The sequence below is a fragment of the Rhinopithecus roxellana genome, chromosome 13 (genome assembly GCF_007565055.1).
Source record: "Rhinopithecus roxellana isolate Shanxi Qingling chromosome 13, ASM756505v1, whole genome shotgun sequence".
Taxonomy (NCBI): domain Eukaryota; kingdom Metazoa; phylum Chordata; class Mammalia; order Primates; family Cercopithecidae; genus Rhinopithecus; species Rhinopithecus roxellana.
The window spans coordinates 77,408,962-77,423,580 of record NC_044561.1 but is presented as its reverse complement, the minus strand read 5'-3'; the positions used below and the strand labels follow the sequence as shown (position 1 = coordinate 77,423,580).

General features: G+C 45.6%; 1 protein-coding gene and 1 non-coding gene across 2 annotated transcripts in view; one reads left to right on the top strand and one right to left on the bottom strand.

The window, feature by feature from the left end:
- The window catches only part of NINL (ninein like), a 134,405-nt gene that overhangs the window by 89,861 nt on the left and 29,925 nt on the right, over nt 1–14,619 (bottom strand). The window lies entirely within an intron of this gene.
- Nucleotides 2,638–2,742, top strand: LOC115893085. The gene has a single exon (XR_004053040.1). It is a non-coding gene; the product is annotated as a small nucleolar RNA U13 (small nucleolar RNA).

Sequence of the window (14,619 nt, the reverse complement as noted above, 5' to 3'; positions counted from 1 at the left end):
GCTGAGGGGGGGTGTATTACTTGAGGACATGAGTTCAAGGCCACCCTGGCCAACATGGTGAAATCCCATCTCTACTAATACAAAACAATTAGTTGTGATGGTGAACGCCTGTAATCCCAGCGACTCAGGAGGCTGAGGCAAGAGAATCACTTGAACCCAGGAGGCGGAGGTTGCAGTGAGCCAAGATCATGCCACTGCACTCTAGCCTAGGCTACAGAGAGATCCTCTGTCTCAAAAAAAAAAAAAAAAATCAATTTTATTTCTATATACATGTAATGAACAATCCTACTAGAGCATCAAAAAGAATAAAATACTTAGGTATAAATTTAATTTTAAAATGTAAAACTTATACTCTGGAAATAAACATAGTTGAAAGAAACTTAAGCCAGGTGTGGTGGCTCACATCTGTAATCTTAGCACTTTGGGAAGCCAAGGCAGGCAGACTGCTTTAGCCCAGGATTTCAAGACCAGCCTTGGTAACACAGTGAGACCCCATCTTTACAAAAAATGAAAAAAATCAGCTGGGCATAGTAGCGTGCACCTATAGTCCCAGCTACTTGGGAGGTTGAAGTTGGAGGATCTCTTGAGCTTGAGAGGTTGAGGCTGCAGTGAGCCAAGACTGCACCACTCCACTCCAGCCTGGACCCTGGGCAATAGGGCAAGGCTATGTCTCCAAAAAAAAAAAAAATTTAAAAGTAACTAAATAAATGGAGACACATCTGTGGTAGTTCCTCAAAGATACATTCACTTCTTATGTCTGGAACCTGTGAATATTATCTTATATATTAATAGCAAAGAAAGTTAAGTAGATTAAGGATCTTGGGAGGAGGAGTTTATCCAAGATTATACAGGTGGGACCTGATGCAATTACATATAGCCTCATGAAAGGCAGAAATAATTTTGAGAGAGAAGAGGAGAGGGCAGTGTGACCAGACGCAAAGGCTGGAGTGATGCAGCCATAAGCCAAGGATTGCCTGCAGCCCCCAGAAGCTGAACAAGTCAAGGCACAAATTCTTCCCTGGAATCTAGAGAGAGCAAGCAGCCCTGCCAACACCTTGTGTTTAGACTTCTGGCCTCCGTGACTGTCACGGCATAGATTTCTGTTGTTTAACCGTAACTCAATTTGTTGTAATTTGGTACAGCAGCCCTAGGAACTAATACAACATCCCAAGTCTCAGTGTTGTTAAGATGGCTGTAACTCCCTCACCCATCACAGAGTTGATGCATTCTCTACCAAAATCCCAGCTGGCTTCTTTAGAGAAATTAACAAGTTGACCTTAAAATTCAGATGGAAATTCAAAGGGACCAAGAATCACCAAACAATCCTGGAAAAGAAGAGCTAGATATTCCCACTCAATTGCAAAACTTACTACAAAGGTACAGTGCAGTATGGTACTAGCATAAAGACAGACACACAGACAAATGGAATAGCTCTGAGAGTCCAGAAATAAACCTTTGGATTTACAGTCCATTGATTTTCTTTCTTTCTTTCTTTCTTTCTTTTTTTTCTGAGACGGAGTCTCGCTCTCTTGCCCGGGCTAGAGTGCAATGGCGCCATCTCAACTCACTGCAACCTCTGCCTCCCTGATTAAAGCAATTCTCCTGCCTCACCCTCCCAAGTAGCTGGGATTACAGGCATGCACCACCACGCCCAGCTAATTTTTGTACTTTTAGTAGAGACAGGGTTTCACCATGTTGGCCAGGCTGGTCTCAAACTCCTGACCTCATGTGATCCACCTGCCTCAGCCTCCCACAGTGCTGGGATTACAGGTGTGAGCACCTGGCCCAAAGAACTCTTAAAACTCAACAAGCCCGGGCATGGTGGCTCACACCTATAATGACAGTACTTTGGGAGGCCAAGGTGGGTGGATCACCTGAGGTGAGGAGTTCAAGACTAGCCTGGCCAACATGGTGAAACTTCATCTCTACTAAAAATACAAAACTAGCCAGGCGTGGTGGGGCACGGCTGTAATCCCAGCTACTTGGGAGGCTGAGGCAGAAGAATCACTTGAACCCAGGAGGCAAGGTTGCAGTGAGCCGAGATCGCGCCACTGCACTCCAGCCTGGGCAACAAGAACAAGACTCTGTCTCAAAAAACAACAATAACAACAAAAACTCAACAATAAGAGAAAAGCCTCAATTGAACAATGGGCAGAAGATGTGAACATCTCACCTAAGAACATATACAAATGGCAAATATGCATATGAAGATGCTCAACATTATATGCCCTACGGGAACCACAAACAAAACCAAGAGACACCATGACACACCCATTAGCATAGCCAAAATGCAAAATACTAATACCACCAAATACTGACAAGAATCAGGAGCAACTGAAACTCATGTTCACTGCTGCTGGGAATGTAAATGGGACAGCCTCTCTGGAAGACAGTTTGGCAGTTTCTTACAAAACCAAACATATTCTTACAATGCAATCCAAGAATTGTACTCCTTGGTATTTCCTTAAATAAGTTGAAAACTTATGTCCACACAAAAACTGTACCTGGATATTTATCACAGCTTCATTCAGAACTGCCAAAACTTGGGTGCAACTAAGATGTCTTTCAGTAGTTGAATAGATAAACTGTGGTACATCAGATAATGGACTATTATTCAGCACTAAGAAGAAATGAGTGATCTTCTTGTAGTTCATAAGTATGATAGCTGGGTATTCACATGCATGTGTGAGATGTGCTACCCTGAAACCTTGTTATGATGATGGGTGCATTACTCATCTGACATGAAAAGAAGAAAAAGAAAAAAGAAAATTTCTGAACTATGAAGGCAGGAAAATACATGAAGGAATCTTAGATGCATATTGCTAAGTGACAGAAGGCAATGTGAAAGGCTACATTGTATACAATTCCAACTATATGACTTTGTAAAAGCGAAAAGTGTGGAGATGGTAAAAAGATCAGTGGTTGCCAGGAGTGGAGGGAAAGGAGGGATGAACAGGGGGAGTACAGAGGAATTTCAGGTTAGTAGAACTTTCCCATAATATACTATAATAGCGGATGCATGTCATTTTACATTTGTTAAAACCCACAGAATGTACAACACCAAGAATAAACCCTAATATAAACCTTGGTCTCTGGAGGGGGATGATGTGTCGATGTGGGGTCAACAAGTACAATGAAAGGACCAAGCTGGGGCAGGACACTGATGGTGAAGGAGGCTGTGCATGGCAGAAGCGGAGGGCGTGTGGGATCTCTCTTCTACCCTGCTCAATATTGCCATGAACCAAAACCGGCTCTAGAAATAAAGTCTTTTTTTTCTTTTGAGACGGAGTCTCACTCTGTCGCCCAGGCTACAGTGCAGTGGTATGATCTCGGCTCACTGCAAGCTCCGCCTCCCAGGTTCACATCATTCTCCTGCCTCAGCCTCCCGAGTAGCTGGGTCTACAGGCGCCCGCCACCACGTCCGGCTAATTTTTTGTATTTTTTTTAGTAGAGGCGGGGTTTCACCATGTTGGCCAAGATGGTCTTGATCTCCTGACCTTGTGATCTGCCCGCCTCAGTCTCCCAAAGTGCTGGGATTACAGGCGTGAGCCACCGTGCCTGGCCAACAAAGTCATCTTTTTAAGTAAAGGGGAAATTAAGACATTTTCAAATAAACAAAAACTGGGAGAGTTCTTCAATAGCAGATCTAACCAACAAGAAATACTAAAGAAAGTCCTTCAGGCTAAAACAAAAGGATGCTAGACTAAAATCAATATGAAGAAATAAAAAGTACCAATAATGGTAACCGTATCAGTAAATACAAAAGTTAATATTAATCAATTTTCGTATTTTTCATTCCCCTTCATTTGGTATAAAAGACCAATAATACACAATTTGCACAAGACAATAATTATATATCTATCTTGATGAGTACAAAATGTTTAAAGATGTAATTTATGATAATAACAGCATAAAGAGGGGAGGAACAGAGCTATCCAGAAGGAAAGTTTTTGCATACTATTGTGATATTATGAGATATACATATATGTTGGTTTCATCCACAGCACAATATCCAACTTTCAGATATTTTTTACAATCTGATAGGTTAAACAAAAAATCACATCTTCCTATAGGTTTCATTGACAAACAGCTTTTTGAAGGAATAAGCAATTTTGTTTTAATGTTGGGGAACTTGAGGTCTCAGATGCAGATACCAGAGCTGACGTGAAGCCCAAGTCAGCCTGACTGGGAAGCCTGTCATCTTCACCACGGCTGGGTTGCCCTGCCAGGCTCTGCCGATACAAGAAATCCATCGACACCCATGTGGGGTCTGGAATCAGTCTAGTGACTGTTCTGCTCTCAGGGTTGAACCATCTGGTCCCTCTGCCACAACGAGATCCCAGCCTCGCTCAGTCCTGATCCTGCCACGCCACCCGCTGTGAGCACACATACCACCCCAGCGATGAGTGTGTGGTAGCTTAACCAGCCTCCTATCGATAGACACCTAGGTTGTTTCCAATCTGCTGTGGTTTGGACGTCCGTCCCCTCCAAATCTCATGTTGAAATGTGATCCCATGTTGGAGGTAAGGCCTGATGGGAGGTGTTTAGGTCCTGGGGGCAAACCTGGCACGAATGGCTTGATGCCGTCCTCACAATAATGACTGAGCTCTTGCTCTGAGTTCATGAGAGATCTGATAGTTTAAAAATGTGTGACATCTCCCTGCCTCCCTCGCTCCCGCCCTCAGTACCTGCTCTCCCTTCACCTTCCACCATGATTGGAAGCTTCCTGAGGCCTCATCAGAAGCAGGGCAGATGACTGCGCCATGCTTGTACAGCCTGCAGAACTGTGAGCCAATTAAACCTCTTTCCTTTATAAATTACCCAGTCTCAGATATTTCTTTATAGCAATGCAAGAGCAGCCTAAGACACGATCTTTTGCTAATATAAACAATGCTGTAATAAATAACCTCTGAGGAATAAATTCCTAGAAGTGGAGCCCTTGGGTCATGAGTGTGCATCTTTTCCATATGGAAAGCTATCGCTAAAATGTCTTCCACAGAAGTTACACCAATGCACAGTCCCATGAGCAACAGATGAGGCTGCCTCTCTGTCCCTTGGCAACACAGCACATTATCCAACTTTCAGATATTTTTTACAATCTGATAGGTTAAAAAAAAATCACATCTTCCTATAGTTTTCATTGACAAACAGCTTTTTGAAGGAATAAGCAATTACTCAATGTCTGCTCCAGGTAAATCTTAGATAATCTGATGGAATACAAAAGATACAAAAGAAACGTTCTCAGCTCGCAAGCCCGAAGTCAGGTGTGACTGACGGAATATGCACACGACACCAGTTAGAAACATGAAGCAGCATGTCTGGTCAAAAGGGAGACGGGACGCATTAGCAAGCACCTCAGGCTGTCTCCATCAACACCTGCTGGGCCTCAGTTTCTTCTTATGTAAAATCGGGGCACGAAATCAGATGAATCCCAAGATCCCTTCCATTTTTGAAATTCTATATTGAATAGAACATAGTTGAACTCATTTTAAATCTGGGTTCTTTGCAAATAACCCATGTTGGCCAGCAGGGTGTGACAATGGCACTGTGTCCCCACCCTCCTGACTCTGGGCACGGAGCTGCATTCAGTGCTGGAGCTTTACAACACTGCTGCCCTTGCCCCAGCCTAGAACCATAATTTGGTTCCAGACACCACGACAGGCAAGTGTTAGAATGGAAGATGTAAGAGGAACCTTGTCCAGCAGTGGTGATGAACCCACACTCACCTAGCCTCACTCACACATATTCTCACCCCTGTTCACTACCCACAATTTGACACATGGAATCTGGACAGGAAAACAGTGATGCTGAGTGGCCCCAGGCAACTCCTGGCTCTGGCCTCACCAGCACCCACAGAACAGGATAAAGGAGGCGCACAGGGCTGATGGGCCCACAGAACCATCTATCTTTAGACCAAACACAGTGAAGGCACAGGAAGGGATCTTTCATTAGTTCTACCCTGCATCTCCTATTTCTCAACTTGTAGTAAAAGTATGAATTACTTTCAAGGAATGAGCAGGATGCAGACAGATTAAAAAACAGATTTGCACATGACCTGATTACGCTCTGGCATAAAGGCCACTCTTGCATAAAATATTTGAGGTGCTTAGGAGAACAGGAAGTGGAATCTTTGGAAACTTCAGAAGCCATGTTCAGTCCCAGGGGCCAAATCTTTGTTTCAGATGCATGGGTCCTTGTGAGAAGTCTGGCTGCTCTGAGCCTCACAATGCTGGAGTCTGTATTTTTCACATTATGATTTCTAAACTCAACTCTCTCCAAAAGCTAGCATTGGCATGAAATAAGCAGCCACAAAAAGGTTTTTCCTCTGGCAGGAACAAAGCTGGGTGCAGGGAAAAGACATTTGCTAAAACAAACTTCTGGTTCCTGAGCACCCCAAACAACTTTTACTTGGTCTAATCATTGCTGGTGAATCTCCCTTGACAGGATGAATTCTTAAATAAACAAATCTGTCTTCAAGCTGCATTTGTAAAACAGCAGATGGAGATTTAACTGAGCTGAGGAGGAACAGAGCTCTTTATCTCAGTAAGTAATGACAAGCGAGATGAGGGACTGAGGCAGAAGTCTCAACCCTCAGGGCCTATTAAGCAGCTTTAGGGAGCATCCAGGAAAACCTGGAGCAACAGCTACATATGTGGCTGTTTTCCTGAAGAGGTTTTCTGAAGGTTTAGTATTTACATATTCCTTTAAAGTGGGGAAGGCATGTGGGAAGAGGGACAGGTAGGCAGTAAGGCGAATGGTTCTATTCCCATGGGCCTTGAGCTGGTGCCCAGTAAATCTACATTTTACATAAGATAAGGTGAATGTCCGACGAGGAGGAAGGACTAAAGAAGTCAGTTCCGCAGACATCTCCCAGGTAGGTAGAGAAGGGAGTCTTGTCTTTGCTCTGCACTTGGGAAGATAAGCTTGTAATCAACATTATCAGTGTGGAGTTTCAGGAGCCAGACTTAGACTGTAGACCTAGTCTCCCCTTTTCCATACATTGGCATGTCCTCATGTATGGGAGGTGAAAACCAAAAATAGAATTCTGAGCCCCCCCAATCATCTGAATGCTCCCCTCCTCTCAGCCAAGGGCATTCCAAAGTTAACCTAAAGAACCAGTTCAGGCATGATGGGATGGGGGGTTGGACTGTCCCATTACACCCTCCTCCCTTTAGGAGAATTCAGGCCCAACTGACCAGCATTAACATTAAAACAGATCCGGGTTTATGCCATTCTCCTGCCTCAGCCTCCCGAGTAGCTGGGACTACAGGCGCCCGCCACCTCGCCTGGCTAGTTTTTTGTATTTTTTAGTGGAGACGGGGTTTCACCGTGTTAGCCAGGATGGTCTCGATCTCCTGACCTCGTGGTCCACCCCTCTCGGCCTCCCAAAGTGCTGGGATTACAGGCTTGAGCCAACGCGCCCGGCCTCTTTGCCATATCTTGAAGTAGTCCTGCAAAGCTGTCTCTTGTGGGGAAAATCTACATTCTGAAGAGAATCTCCTTCCTTTTCCAGGCCTTCTTCCTGATCCAGGAGAGAATCAGCTCTGATAAGACACATTTACAATGGATTCTCTCTGAAGCCTGCTACCTGGAGGCTCCCTAAGTATAATGGGAACACTGGTCTCCACAACCCCTTTTCTTTCTTTGTTGTTTTTTTTTGTTTTTTTGAGACAGAGTCTTGCTCTATTGCCCAGGCTGGAGTGCAGTGGCACAATCTCAGCTCAAGGCAACCTCCACCTCCCAGGTTCAAGCAGTTCTCCTGCCTCAGCCTCCTGAGTAGCTGGGACCACAGGTGCATGCCACCACACCTGGCTAATTTTTTGTATTTTTAGTAGAGACAGGGTTTCACTATGTTGGCCAGGCTGGTCTTGAACTCCTGGCCTCAGGTGATCTGCCCACCTTGGCCTCCCAAAGTGCTGGGATTACAGGGATGAGCCACCTGTGTGCCTGGCCTCACAGCCCCTTATCTTAACCTAGACATCCCCTTCGTTGATTCTGTTTTTAGACAATAACAACTTTTTCAACCAATTGCCAATTGGAACATCCTTGAATCTACCTATGACCTGGAAGCCCCCACCCTACCCCTTTGAATTGTCCCACCTTTCCAGACAGACCGATGTACATTTTACATACACTGATTGATGTTTTATGTCTCTCTAAAATGTATAAAACCAACCTCTCACCTGACTACCTTGGGCACATGTTCTTAGGATCTCCTGAGGCTCTTGTATTTGGCTCAGAATAAATCTCTTCAAATATTTTTCAGAGTTTGACTCTTTTTAACAACAGAGACCAGCAAAGAATTGACCAGTGAAAAATCTGTGGGGGCAGACCTTTACAGATACCCGAGGCCCTTGACCTTTCCTTAGTAATAGTTGTTCATTTGGAAACAACACCTCACATGACTCAGTCCCTGGGCTTAACCTTCCCTTTTGCATAAGAACTTTTGGAGTCCTGAGATTTCTAATTGGCCTTTAAAAACTAAAAACAAAATCTTAAGCCCCCACTCAGTGAACCAAGGGGACTCCAGAAAAAACTTAAAAACTGAATTTCCAGTCATGATGGGAAAGTCAGACATTATATCCCACTCCTTTTGGAGTTTAGGCACAACTGACCAGCATTAATGTTAAGCAAGAGATCCTAAGACTGACAGAACAGACCCTTTGTGACAAGAGGATTATCAAGTTATAAACAGGACATAAGGCCATGCCAGACAAAGTTTATGTCATGCACCCCTGCAGGTCGTCCTGACCCCATGTCCTAGGTAGCGACTTTCTTAATTCCGGCTTTCCCTTCTGCTGAGTCCAAAACTTTAGACAATGCTTCACTCCTTTAACCAACTGCAAATTAAAGAATCTTTAAATCCAGTTATGACCTGCAAGCCCCCCACTTCAAGATATATCCCACCTTTTGGGGCCAAACTAATGTCTGGCCTCCACATACTGATGTATGACTTTGCCTGTGACTTTTGCTTCCCTAAAATGCGTAAGACAGAGTCGTGCCCTAACTGCCTCGGGACCACTTATCAAGGCTTCCTGGGTTTGTGTTTTCCCCAGACCACGGTCAATCATATTGGTTCAGAAAAAACCTCCTTAAGACATTTTACAGTTTGGGTTTTCCATTAACACCTTCACAGCATAAACTTGAGTTTTTAAATTCGAGCAGGTCCAGCAGGTTTCCCCCAGGTGGATTCTGACTGAACAGTTTACGAGTCATTTCTCTATCCTTGTTATTCAATCCAAGCTTTCCTGGGTAAGTGCTTTCTTACCTGCCTGTGCCCCTCAATCAGAGGATAATGTTATAGAACATCAGAGTCAGAAGGTACTCAGAACCAAGAAAAATTTAACCCAAAAAAGATCTAGAATAAAATGCAGCTTTTGCTTCACCCCTAAAAGAGTGGGAAATTTGACTATATAAAAGTCAAAATTTCTAAATAGGAAAAAATAAAATCAGAAGATAAATGACAAATGAGAAGGTAATTTTAATGTAAATCACAGGCCAAAGGTTAATCCCCTTAATAAAGAGCTCCTAAAATCAGTACTGAAACAATTTACCCTGCCCCCACCCTCCAAAAGCAAAGGATCTAGATTACAAAGATGGAAAAACAAATGGCTCTTGAAGATGAGATGCTCCACTGTGCTCATCCGGAGAGATACCAAGCCCACTAAGAGAGAGGACTTTTCGCCTGTCAGACTGGGCCTCGGGTCGGCTGGGCTGCTGTGACAAGGCACCGTGGCCGGGTGGCTGAAACAGAACGTATTTCCCTCTGTTCCAGAGCCTGGAACTCCCAGATAAGGCGTCTCATCAAGAAGCAGGCATGGCTTCTTCTTTGACCTCTCCTCGGCTTCCAGATGTCTCCCCTGCATGTGCCTGTGTCCTCATCTCTTCTCATAAGGACACCAGTCATACAGAACCAGGGCCACCCTTATGGCCTCATGTGATACTGTGGTGTAGTAAGAAGTGTATGTTTAGTCTTGGTCCTAAATTCCTGACATACAGCTCCCAAAACCCTCGGAATTTCCTGACTAATATGGGTGAGAGGGGCATCTTCTGTTATTCATAATAAGCCCCTTTCAACTACACCAGTGTTTATACTACTGTGGTGACTCTAGGAGGAAAGGGACTGGTTACCAGATGGACCAACACTGGGATTAGGATAATCCCACCCGCAGCCTCCAGGGTGGGCGGGGCTGCAGCTAAACCCCATCTGCCTCTTCATCTGCTGTTCGTCCACATTCTTGGTCACAGCTTCATCATAAACCAGTAAACATTTGTCGATGTTTCCTTGAGCTTTGCAAGCCACCCAATCAGATGATCAATCCCCAGAGATGGTTTTGGGGACTCCTGATTTAAAGTCAGTCGTTCAGATGCACAGGTCACAACCTGGGACTTGTGACTGGCTTCTGAACTGGGGGAAGCCAAATGGAACTGAGCTCTTAACCTATGGGGTCTGCACTAACTCCAGGTAGTGTAGAACTGGGTTAAATTCTAGTACATCCAGTGGTCTCTGAAGAGAACTGAGAATCGCATGGTGCGGAAAGATCACACGCTTGGTGTTAGAAGTGTTCTGTTGAGTAGACAAACCATGTTCTCCATTTTACTTTTCACTCGATTACCTCTTTAAAGAACCTGTCTCCAAATACAATCACATTCTGAGGTACTAGAGGTTAGGGCCTCATACACACTGATGGGAAATAAACCGGGGCAACCTCTACGGACAGCAACTTGTCAGCATCAAAATTTTAATGTGCATTTCACAAAAGAAGATTCATTAATGGGCAATAAGTGCACAGAAAGATGCTCAACAGTATAAGTCATTAGGGAAATGCAAATCAAACTAATGAGATAATGCTGCACACTGCCTGGCATAGCTATGCTCCTGGGATTGACTGGGCAGATGCACTGCAATGCTGGTCTTCCCCAAGGTTCCTGCCCTGTCCCTCCTTGCCATGGGGGCACATTTAAGGAGGGCCACTGCCACTCACGCCAGTCTAGTGCAGCTTGGTCTGGGGAGTTCTGCTGCACTCCTGGGCAGCTGTGTGGCCTGAGTCAAGCTGCTTATGTTTTCTGGGCCTGAGCTTTCTGAGATATCAAATGAGGAAGCCAAACCTGACCCCAGGCCCCTTTGTGCTCCAAAATTCTCACTATCTTGGGCCCAGCACAATGCCTCCTGGGCTCCCCTCACCACTGAGCTCCACAAGAGTCCTGCGGGGGAAATCAGAGGACACCAAGCAGCCTAGTCTTGGACAGGGTGTTCTGGAGATGGCCATTACCTGAGCGTGCCAGATTATGGGCTGGCCCTGGGCACCCACGGCCACACCTCCCACACTCAGCCTCACCCAGGGCTGACCCCGGCACCATGGCCACACCTCCCACACCCAGCCTCACCCAGGGCTGACCCCAGCACCCACGGCCACACCTCCCACACCCAGCCTCATCCAGAATCCAAGCTCGCCCCGGACACTGTCTCTCTGGCCATTGCTCAGCATGGACCTGGCTCTTAATGAACCCTCCATCGAGGTCTGCTGAGTCTCACCTCCTCTCTCTCTCTCCTGCTTTGTGCTAGGAAAAAGGCAATGTGAGTTTTTCTTTTACATCTAAACAGAAGCAGGCCGCTCAACATGCACGAGTGGAAGCAAATCAGTTTCGTGGCCTGAGGTCATGCAGCACAACGCGATCAGCTGAGCAGCCTCAGCGGGGAAAGCCCATTCGGACCTCGGAGCCCCAGCACGCCCATTCAGCCCTGTCTGGGCCACTCTTTCCAACCAACTCCACAATGTCCCTAACATGTTTTTTAAAAAATGTTTCCACACAGGAAAAGTCAAAAGTTAGGAAAATTGCAGAACTCCAGCTATAGTATTTACAAGGTTCTAGCTAAGCTTGCCATACACGTCTGCCAACATACTTCTAAAAGAGGAAAACCTTTAGAGCCAAAAGAATGAAATAAAGTGGATCAGAAGTAAATTCAACACTGATAGGGCAGTGAAAAGAACACATGAAACACTTGGCATCTATTTATCAAAAGGAATTTGTCTCTCCAAACACTGGCTCACATCATGTTTACTTAAAGAAAAAAGGGGGCCGGGTGCGGTGGCTCAAGCCTGTAATCCCAGCACTTCGGGAGGCCGAGACAGGCGGATCACGAGGTCAGGAGATTGAGACCATCCTGGCTAACACGGTGAAACCCCGTCTCTACTAAAAATACAAAAACTAGCCGGGCGAGGTGGCGGGCGCCTGTAGTCCCAGCTACTCGGGAGGCTGAGGCAGGAGAATGGCGTAAACCCGGGAGGCGGAGCTTGCAGTGAGCTGAGATCCGGCCACTGCACTCCAGTCCGGGCGACAGAGAGAGACTCCGCCTCAAAAAAAAAAAAGAAAAGGAAAAAGAAAAAAGGGGGTGGATACAGTGGCTCGTGCTTGCAATCCCAGGACTTTGGGAGGCTGTGGTAGGAAGATCACTTGAGGCCAGGAGTTCAGGAACAGCCTGAGCAACATAGTGAGACTGTCTAGAAAACAGAAAAATTAGCTGGGCATGGTGGCTCGTGCCTGTATTCCCACCTACTTGGGAGGCTGAGGTGGGAGGACCACTTGAGCCTGAGAGGTTAAGGCTGTGGTGACCCATGACTGTGCCACTGCATGATGAAGTGGGCCTGCCCCTCCACACCTGTGAGTATTTCTTGCAAGGTGGAGACGAGAGACTGAGAAAAGAAATAAGACACAGAGGAAAAGTGGGTCCAGGGGACCAGCGCTCAGCAAGCAAGGACCTGCACCGGCACTGGTCTCTGAGTTCCCTCAGTATTTATTGATCACTATCTCTACTATCTCAGCGAGGGGGATGTGGCAGGACTATAGGGTAATGGTAGGGAGAGGGTCAGCAGGAAAACATGTGAGCAAAGGACTGTGTGTCACAAATAAGTTTAAGGAAAGGTGCTGCACCTGGATGTGCACATAGGGCAGATTTGAGTTTGACTTTACACAAACATCTCAGTGCAGTAAAGAGCAGTATTGCTGCCAGCATGCCTCACCTCCAACCATAAGGCGGTTTTTTCCTATCTCAGTAAATAGAATGTATGATGGGATTTTACACTGAGATATTCCATTCCCAGGGACGAGCAGGAGACAGATGCCTTCCTCTTATCTCAACTGCAAAGAGGCCTTCCTCTTTCACTAATCCTCTTCTGCAGAGACCCTTTACCGGTGTCGGGCTGGGGAACGGTTTTAAGTTCTTTCCCTTCCCAGAAGGCCGTATCTCAGGTTTTCTCAGCGTGGGGAAACCTCGGACAATACCCAGGCTTTCTTGGGCAGAGGTCCCTGAGGCCTTCCACAGTGCATTGTGTCCCTGGGTACTTGAGAATGGAGAATGGCGATGACTTTTACAAAGCATACTGCCTGCAAACACATTTTTAACAAAGCACATCCTGCACAGCCCTAAATCCATTAAACCTAGAGTCAACACAGCACGTGTTTCTGCGAGCACAGGGTTGGGGCTAGGGTTACAGATTAACAGCATCTCAAGGCAGAAGAGTTTTTCTTAGTTCAGATCAAAACAGAGTTTCTTATGTCTTCCTTTTTCTACATAGTACACAGTAACAGTCTGATCTCTCTTTCTTTCCCCCACACACTCCAGCCTGGGCAACAAGGGTGAGACTGGGCAACAAGGGCGAGACTCTGTCTCAAATAAATTTAAAAAAAAAGAAAAGAAAGAAAGAAAAGAAATATGAAACTGCCCCTAACAGATGTAGAAAAAAGAAGGTAGGGTGTTCAACAAAAATGGTCACTGAGGCAAGTGTCTCGATCAGCAGAGGTTTATTAAGCCAAGTCTGAGGACTCACCCAGGAAAAACACAAGCCAGTGAAGGATCTGTGACCTGTGCTTTTCCAAAGAGGATGCTGGGAACTTAGTGTGCGTGTGAGGTGGCGGCACGTAGGAGGGAAACAAGGGCGGGGGCAGGGAGGCAAATGGTTATTCTTATGAGGCTCTAACAACTGCTCAGTACCTGTATGTTTTATGTCAGATAAGGTAAATGTCTGAAAAGAGGGAACGGAGGAGAGTCAAGCAGGAAGAGTGACTGATCCTGTCTTGTACGTGTTCTGCACTTGGGAAAGTAAGCTTGTCATCAACATTGTCAGTGTGAGATTTAACAGAACTCAGTTTGAGGAGTTAAACTTGGCTTGCAGACCCAAGGTTACAATTGGCATGTACTGGTTTTATAGGAGATATGTATCCTGAAAGGTTTAGGAGCCAGGAAAAGATGTCCTTGTGAGCAATTTGTGAGGGAGGCCATCGGGAGGTATACATCCTTTTGCCATCCTGGGACCTGGCTTATGTCTAACACTACGACCCAGGATTGTGAAGTTACAGTTCTGTTTAGGGAAAAAGAATGGCAGTTGCATGACTCCATTCCCAGGCTTAACTCTCCCTTTGACATAACTAGTCGGTGGGGTGGGGATGGGGAGGTACCGAAATTTCATTTTCTTTTACAGAAGCTATTTTCCTCAAGCCTTTTACCATTTTTGTTCTTCCAACTCAGGTTAAAAATCTACTAAAAGAGCTAGGCATGGTGGTGTGTGGCTGTAATCCCAGCTACGTGGGAGGCTAAGGTGGGAGGACCATTTGAGCCCA